Source organism: Garra rufa, chromosome 18 (genome assembly GCF_049309525.1).
Source record: "Garra rufa chromosome 18, GarRuf1.0, whole genome shotgun sequence".
Classification (NCBI taxonomy): Eukaryota; Metazoa; Chordata; class Actinopteri; order Cypriniformes; family Cyprinidae; genus Garra; species Garra rufa.
In genome coordinates this window covers 42,613,039-42,622,585 of record NC_133378.1, presented here as the reverse complement: position 1 = coordinate 42,622,585, position 9,547 = coordinate 42,613,039, and positions in this window count along the sequence as shown.

The following is a 9,547-nucleotide window of genomic DNA, read 5'->3' as shown; positions in this document are numbered from 1 at the left end:
CTTCATTTCGTTTTTTTATTAAGTTAATTTAGAAAAACGTTTAGAGCATTTTATTGTTCGTTCAATATATATATTTTTTTAAGTAACGACCAAGCAGCCAGCGGCAGACAGTGAGTTGATCATAGCTTGTGTTTGATCAGTTTTGCCTTCTCAAATCATCACGACTTGCCTACAATAAAATCTATAGGCCTAAAAGTGTTCAAGTATAAAACAATCTTAATTTCAACATTAAACTAATATAAAAGTGTTTATATTCACCGCCTGTGTTTTATCCCATTGGCAAGTAGGCTATTGTAAAATAAACGCTAAAACGCTTGTGTTTTCTGAGTCAGTGTCTCGCAAGGATGAAGTTGCCGATCGCCATTTCCTCTTTGGACGCGCCTTTAGAGAGAAATTAATCTTTACAGACTACATAATGAAATAGTTTTTGTTTTTGATTTGTTCTCTTTCGTTAAGTAATAATTTAAAGCTTTCTATAAATATCTTGTCTGTGAGTTAATTCGCTGAGTTTTGCTGAGAAGCGCTCCTTGAGATGACATGAGGGGATCATGTTTGTTTTCAATGTTTCAAGCACCGTTTGCAACATTTTGTTGATATTGTGAGTGCACACAAATAAAAGTAGACCATTTACAGTTCCGAATAATGTATTACTCGTACCTTTATGAGCAAAAATAACGGAATATTTTAAATTGTATCCACTGCAAAAATGCAAGTGATTGCGCTGGCTCCTCTATGTCCTGCAAAGCGGCTCTCAGCACAAACGATTGCATTTGTGCCTAATACCGCACATTTATATTATTTTAACGTTGAAATTAACATTGTTTTATATTTTAACTCTTTTAGGCCTAGATCTATATTTATTTTAGGCAAGTTGTGATTATCTGAGAAGGCAAAATTGATCAAACACAATATGATCAACTCATTCTCTGCCGCTTGCCGCTTGGTCGTTACTTTAAAAATCAAAAACTTATATTTAACGAACAAAAAAATGCTCCAAATGTTTTTTCTAAATTAACTTAATAAAAACGAAACAAAATATAATCACTTTATATAATCGCGTTACATACAAAACTGGACTATTTTAATAGCTGAAACAGTAGTATACGCTGTTTTGTGAGAAGAGGGGGAAAAGACGGGTTTGGTCGGATTGGGGCCCATATTACTGAATTCTGATAAACTCGGGCCAGCATCTAGGGCCTATAGATTTGAGGCCTGTGCAGGGTTCTTATGTCTGTGACAGCAATGCTCACCGTAAATAATACTAATAATTGTAATTATTATTTTAATTTGTAGACTAAAAAAAATGGAGACATTAAGACAGTAAACTGTTTATTATAATGAATGCTTTATTTTTAAATAACCTTTTAGAGCTTTGGAAATTATACTCATTCTTAACACGTAGACGATTTTTGGCGATTTTATTATAAGCTTTTCACCCAGAGTTAGATGCATGCTTCACTGTTAATGTTATTATTAATTAAGGCCTCTTATTACATTGCATTCAGTTTGAGAGCAAAGGAATGACAACATAACCTGTAAATTATTTGTTTTGTATTGCTTTTTACCTTCTCTCCAAACGTTTTTTTTTTACAAAATTCAGGCGATTTTATATTTTGAAAAATAAGGCAAAGCCGTTTGAAGCCGCTCTTCAATTATTATTTTATTTTGGTGCGTTAAAGTAGCATGATTCGCACTTACAAAATAGTCCTCTTTTTAGCGTTTATTTTACATTAATCATCATTAGGATAAAACACAGATGTGGTGTTTTAGCAGCTATTCTATTGGTTATTAATGTAAAATAAACGCTAAAAACATTGTTTTGTCAGTTGCATGGTCTCATATAGCCTACTATGAAAAATAAAGTTTAATAAAGGCAATACAATGCATCCAGCACCTATAAACAGGTAGCCTTATTGAATCTGGGGGCGGGGCCACAAACCCGTGGGAACTGATTGAGAAAGCGTGCGCACAGATTATGAATTTGTGGGTACGGATTCAAAATCCGAGGGAACGGTTTACAAAATCTGAGCTCCAGGATTGTTAATCCGTGGGCACGATTTATTAAACCGAGGGAACAGTTTAAGAATTCGTGAGTACGGTTTATAAACTGAGGGGACGAATTGCAAAACCGTCGCCATGGATTGATTATTTTTCTCCTGCAGGTGACACAGCGGGCTCCGTGTGTTTACGTTTATGTTTTATGTCTCAAGTGAAAACCTTCAGCGGCAGCAGCGAGCTTCCGGTGTACTAAAACGCGCTTTGTTCAAAAAAACTTAAATTTTTCGATTTGGTTTTGTTGACTTTTTAATATCTGCATTTGAACGACGTGTAATGAAAACAAAATAGAAAATATGAATGAAATTCGTTTTTGTGTTCCGGAGAAAATGTAAATATTGCATAAACCAATCATTTATTCGTTTGTTTGTTTTGAAAACAAAAACGAGAAAACCAATTATACGTAGGTACACGGACCATTAAAGCATAAGCTCTCTTTTTACCCACAGACAAAAATACTAAACTGATTTTTTTTTTTCATTGATTTTGTCCATTTTTGAAAAGGAACGAAATTATTATTATCATAATGCAGCCAAACCGTTTGTCATTTCTATTTTATTTCTTTATGATCGTATTTAAATTTTCTGTAAAATCAAACTTTCATCCAAATAATATTCCAAGCTCAGAGTCGATTATTCAGAAATAACAGTTTTGATCTGATCATCTTAAATCCTCTGGGTCTGAGGGCAGATTGGAGATTAATCCTAATAAACATGCAGCTACAATTGAAACCAATACATTAAAATTATTAAAACAGTTTATTTCTATATATAGCTAGTGTATTCTAACTCCAGCAGCGTGCATCCTCCTTTATGTCAGGACTGTGGAAAAGGCAGCGTGGACAAACGCTTTGCATAATACACAATAACATAATCATATCATCTATAACAGGAACGTCAGATCGTATGACATATTATGTCGTTATTACGAGAAAAAGATGTCGTTTTAACGAGAAAATTATGTCGTTTTAACGAGAAAAGATCTCGTTATTACGAGAAAAGATGTCGTTTTAACGAGAAAATTATGTCGTTTTTACGAGAAAATATGTCGTTTTAACGAGAAAAGATGTCGTTTTTACGAGAAAAGATCTCGTTATAACGACATAGCTGAGTGGGAAAAAAATTAAGTGTGCGGCAGCAATGCGTCACCGTAAGTAAATAAGCAAAATGATTTGAGATATTTAGTCTTGTTTCACGAGGCGAAAAACTAAATTAAGGTGAATAGGGTAACAAAAATGAATTAATAGTTATCACCTTACTCAGTTAATTTAAGATTTTTTTGTTTTACAAGTTTTCTAAAATCTTAGGTTTAAATATGCAAATAAAGCATTATTTAATGAAATACTGTATGCACTAGTTTGCATACATTTCTTGAACAAAAATGTAAACACTGGATGAAGCCAGTTTCAAAATTCTTGTTTAATTTTATTTTTTTTGACATACTAGAGTCAAAAGTTTTTTACCGAAGGGATTTTGGGTCTCTCATTTTGTCACTGCATAATTCAGAAAAAACAGACTATAAAGACTATATTTTTTTTAGCATTTTTAGGGAATAAAATGTATCAAATCAACCAAATTATATATGAACAAATCCCTCTGTAAAAACCTTCAGGATATAGACATGAATACAAATGGAAAATGTTCTCCTACACAAAACTGCCTTTAAAAATATGCATTGTAATTGAAATCTGATGCAAATAAGATAAAAATAAACATTTTAATAGATACATTTGCTAAAATTTAAACAAAAGTCAAATTATAGTAACTTATAAAATAAATTATAATAAGTCCAATTGAAACAATTATTTTAAAATAAAACAATCACAATTAAACGCTTACTGATAATTCCCATATTACTTAATAAATATTAATTTTTAACTGTTTTAGTTAATTTAACCATTAAATATCCAATTGACAAAATATTTTTTACACAAAAAAAAAATTACACAAAATAGTGAGTTCAGTGAGTTCAGTCCTCAGACGAGAAAGAACGACGGCGCGTAAGTGTCTACTTTAATACTATTTCACTAGGCGGTCGTTACTTAGAGTTGCTGCTAAAAGCACTTTGTCGTTTCTGTTTAATTACTTATTCCTAAGTATTAATTTTAAGCCGCTGTTCTCTTAAGCACTCTGTAGTTTCTATTCACTTATTCGTTAATATTAAATTTGAGCTGCTTCTAAAACGCACTCTGTAGTTTCTATTTACTTATTGGTTAATATTAAATTTGAGCTGCTTCTAAAACGCACTCTGTAGTTTCTATTTAGTTATTGGTTAATATTAAATTTGAGCTGCTTCTAAAACGCACTCTGTAGTTTCTATTTACTTATTGGTTAATATTAAATTTGAGCTGCTTCTAAAACGCACTCTGTAGTTTCTATTTAGTTATTGGTTAATATTAAATTTGAACTGCTTCTAAAACGCACTCTGTAGTTTCTATTTACTTATTGGTTAATATTAAATTTGAACTGCTTCTAAAACGCACTTTGAGCTGCTTCTAAAACGCACTCTGTAGTTTCTATTTACTTATTGGTTAATATTAAATTTGAGCTGCTTCTAAAACGCACTCTGTAGTTTCTATTCACTTATTCGTTAATATTAATTTTGAGCTGCTTCTTAAAGTACTCTGTTGTTCTATTTAATTATTCGTTTGTTTTATTTACATCTATTCACTGTTAGAAAAGGAGTGTTCTTCTGTTATTTGTCCTGCGATTGTTTTTGCTTTAAATTCTAGTTTTTATTGCAATCATTAAAATTGATAACTGAGCGTACGGCCAAGGGAAGCTTTTGTTTTTGTCATATCGTTCCCTTCTGGAGCTATTACAAGTGCGAAGCTGTTGCTTTTTGAGTTTCGATTGAGCCATTTTGCGTGCGGGCGAGACATTCGCGGCTCACTGAGCCTAGGAGGCGTGGCTAGCGAGAATACTGCTTAAATAGTTTGCTTACTTTCCATACTGCGGGAAAGTGAGTTCAGTCCTCAGACGAGAAAGAACGACGGCGCGTAAGTGTCTACTTTAATACTATTTCACTAGGCGGTCGTTACTTAGAGTTGCTGCTAAAAGCACTTTGTCGTTTCTGTTTAATTACTTATTCCTAAGTATTAATTTTAAGCCGCTGTTCTCTTAAGCACTCTGTAGTTTCTATTCACTTATTCGTTAATATTAATTTTGAGCTGCTTCTTAAAGTACTCTGTTGTTCTATTTAATTATTCGTTTGTTTTATTTACATCTATTCACTGTTAGAAAAGGAGTGTTCTTCTGTTATTTGTCCTGCGATTGTTTTTGCTTTAAATTCTAGTTTTTATTGCAATCATTAAAATTGATAACTGAGCGTACGGCCAAGGGAAGCTTTTGTTTTTGTCATATCGTTCCCTTCTGGAGCTATTACAAGTGCGAAGCTGTTGCTTTTTGAGTTTCGATTGAGCCATTTTGTGTGCGGGCGAGACATTCGCGGCTCACTGAGCCTAGGAGGCGTCCCTAGCTTTTATCATTGAAGCACTGTTTGGTTGTCTATTTAACTGCGTCAGAACAGCTGACGCTGAAGCGTCAGCGGAAGCGTTCAGCCTCCTCGCGTGAAGACCGACGAGAGTAAAGACTTGCGACTTTTCCTGCGCGACTTCACCGAGCAACGACACCGACAACGCACTTAAGTACTCCTCTCCTTTATTTCACTCTTCTTTCTGTCCTCCTCTATCATGTGTTTCCAACTCATTCCGGTGGTCTCTTCACACCGCTCTAATATCACACGCACACGTCGACGCAATATTTCTAACCTGCGTCCTATCGACACTTCTTCCACTGAACCTTTCTCTTTCACGGTTGGACTCTGGAACTGTCAATCAGCTGTCAACAAATCTGACTTCATTTCAGCATTTTCTGTGCAATCTGGTTTGAGCATTCTAGGCTTGACTGAGACCTGGATTCGTCCAGAAGACTCTGCAACCCCAGCTGCTCTTTCTAATAACTTTTCCTTCTCTCACACCCCTCGTCAGACTGGAAGGGGTGGGGGGACGGGACTTCTTATTTCTAACAACTGGAAATACTCAACCCATTCTCCTCTATGCAATTATAGTTCATTTGAATCTCATACAATCACTGTAACATCTCCTATCGAACTCCACATTGTGGTAATCTACCGCCCTCCTACTCAACTTGGCATCTTCTTAGAAGAGCTGGATGGGCTGCTGTCCTCGTTTCCAGAGGATGGCAGCCCACTTCTAGTCTTTGGGGACCTCAACATTCACCTTGACAAACCCTATGCTGCTGACTTCAATTCACTTCTAGCTTCATTTGATCTACAACGTGTTATCACTACATGCACTCATAAATCTGGCAACCAACTTGATCTCATTTACATGCGAAATTGTATTTCAGACAATATTGTGGTCAAACCCCTACACATCTCTGACCACTTCTTCATTACATTTGACCTACATCTTGCTACTTGTGCACTCCCAACCCCTCTACCTGTTACTTTTAGAAGAAACCTACGCTCTCTCTCACACTCCCATCTTTCTTCTTTAGTATCCTCCTCCCTTCCCTCTCCTACTCACTTCTCATCCCTGGACACTAATGCAGCAACTGACACCTTATGCTCCACTCTTACCTCCTGTCTAGATGCTATATGCCCTCTCTCCTCCAGGCCAGCACGATCTGCTCCGACAACCCCTTGGTTATCCGATGTTCTTCGTGAGCATCGTTCCAAACTTAGGGCAGCCGAGAGAAAATGGCACAAATCTAAGGATCCATCCGACCTCAGTATGTATCGGTCTATGCTCTCATCTTTCGCTACCCAAGTACATACAGCCAAATCTTCATACTTCCACAACAGGATCAACAATTCCCCGGACGCACGCAACCTTTTCAAAACATTTAATACACTGCTTTGTCCCCCTCCACCACCTCCCACAACTTCTATAACAGCTGATGATTTCGCCACATTTTTTACAGACAAAACTACATCGATCAATAATAAGTTCTCAGCTCCACACATACAGGAACTAAAATTGACCACAATCATGGCTGGAACCCCCCACTTCTCCTTCTGTCCTTGCTCGGAGGCAGAAGTAACCAAACTTTTCCTCTCCAGCCATCCGACGACATGTCCTTTAGATCCTATCCCCTCACACCTTCTCCAAGCAATCTCCCCTACAATCCTACCGGCGCTCACACACATCATCAACACATCTCTTCTCACAGGCACTTTTCCCACTACATTTAAGCAGGCCCGGGTAACCCCACTGCTCAAAAAACCTACACTTAACTCCTCACTCATAGACAACTACAGACCTGTCTCCCTCCTTCCATTCATAGCAAAAACACTGGAACGGGCTGTTTTCAACCAGCTATCCTTATTCCTCTCACAGAACAATCTACTGGACTCTAACCAATCAGGGTTCAGAAGCGGCCATTCAACTGAGACTGCGCTACTGTCTGTCACTGAAGCCTTGCGGACGGCAAAAGCTGAGTCCAAATCATCGGTACTCATCTTGCTGGACCTATCTGCAGCTTTTGACACTGTGAATCACCAGATCCTCCTGTCCACCCTCTCAATGCTGGGTATTACAGGGACTTCACTTCGCTGGTTCAAATCCTACCTCTCTGGTAGGTCTTTCAGAGTGGCCTGGGGAGGCGAGGTATCCAAAACTCATCAACTGGTCACTGGGGTTCCTCAGGGTTCAGTTCTTGGACCTCTCCTCTTCTCCATATACACTACATCTCTGGGCCCCATCATACAGGCACATGGCTTCTCCTACCATTGCTAAGCGGATGACACACAGCTCTATCTTTCTTTCAAACCAGACGATCCATCGGTAGCTGCACGGATCTCAGGTTGCCTAGCGGATATCTCTGCATGGATGAAGGAACACCATCTACAGCTCAATCTAGCAAAGACGGAACTCCTTATCTTTCCTGCCACTCCATCTCTACAGCATGACTTCTCCATCCAGTTAGGTTCATCAACAATTACCCCATCGACTTCAGCCAGAAATCTGGGTGTTATCTTTGACAACCAACTGACTTTTAAAGACCACATAGCTAAGACCGCTCGATCTTGCAGGTTTGCATTGTACAACATCAGAAAGATCAGGCCCTTCCTAACAGAGCATGCTACACAACTCCTCGTCCAGGCCCTGGTCATTTCCAGGCTGGACTACTGCAATGCTCTTTTAGCTGGTCTTCCAGCATGTACAATCAAGCCTCTACAAATGATTCAGAATGCAGCAGCACGACTGGTCTTCAACGAGCCCAAAAAGGCCCATGTTACACCTCTCTTCATATCCCTGCACTGGCTACCGGTTACAGCACGCATCAAATTCAAGACACTGATGCTGGCCTATAGGACAGCCACCGGATCATCACCTGCCTACCTCCATTCACTACTACACATCTACACTCCTTCCAGAAGACTGAGATCCTCTAGTGAAAGACGCCTCATTGTACCACCACAGAGAGGTATCAAATCACTGTCCAGAACATTCTCGTTCAACGTTCCTGCCTGGTGGAATGATCTTCCCACCCCTATCCGGAATGCAGACTCCTTAACAGCTTTCAAACGACTGCTGAAAACCCATCTTTTTCGACACTATCTGACTCAATAAAAAAAAAAAAAAAAAAATCCTCCCTTCTAGCCTGTTTTTCCTCTCTTTCTTGATCTTCTCCTTCTAGCCTGCACTCTTCTAACAACGCCTGATATATGGTATTTTTGAACACTTCCTATGTTGATCTGCCTCCTTAGGATGAATCACTTGTTGTATTCCCAATTGTAAGTCGCTTTGGATAAAAGCGTCGGCTAAATGAATAAATGTAAATGTAAATGTAGTCAAATTATAGTAAATTATAAAATAAATAAGTCCAATTGAAAAAAAAGTGATTTTAAAATCAAAATCAAACGCTTGCTGATAATTCCTTTATTACTAACTAAATATTAAAGTTAACCTTTTTTAATAAGATCAATATTAAACATGACAAATTCAACTTAATGAATTCGAAACAAAAAATAAAAACACTAACTAAAAATTAATGTAGCCATTAACTGTCCAATTAGACAATAAGCAATTTTAAAATAAAACAATTTAACACTTGGTATTAATTAAACAAAAAAGTCAAATTAAAGTAAATTATAAGTCCAACTGAAACAAAGTGATTTTAAAATGAATGCTTACTGATAATTCCTTTATTACTAACTAAATATTAAATAGTTTTGAAGCTTTTTTTAAAAAATAAGATCAAAAAAGAATCAAAAAGGATTCAAAAAAAAAAACACTAACTAAAGATTAATTCAACCATTAAATGTCCAATTGAAAAAATAAGCAATTTTAAAATAAAATAAATTGCTATAAATTAAACATAAAAGTAAATAAGTGATTTTAAAATTAAACGCTTACTGATAAATCCCATATTACTTACTAAATATTAAATAGTTAACTTTTTAAATTAATTTAACCATTAAATGTCCAATTGAAAAAAAATTGTACACAAAAAAATTACACAAA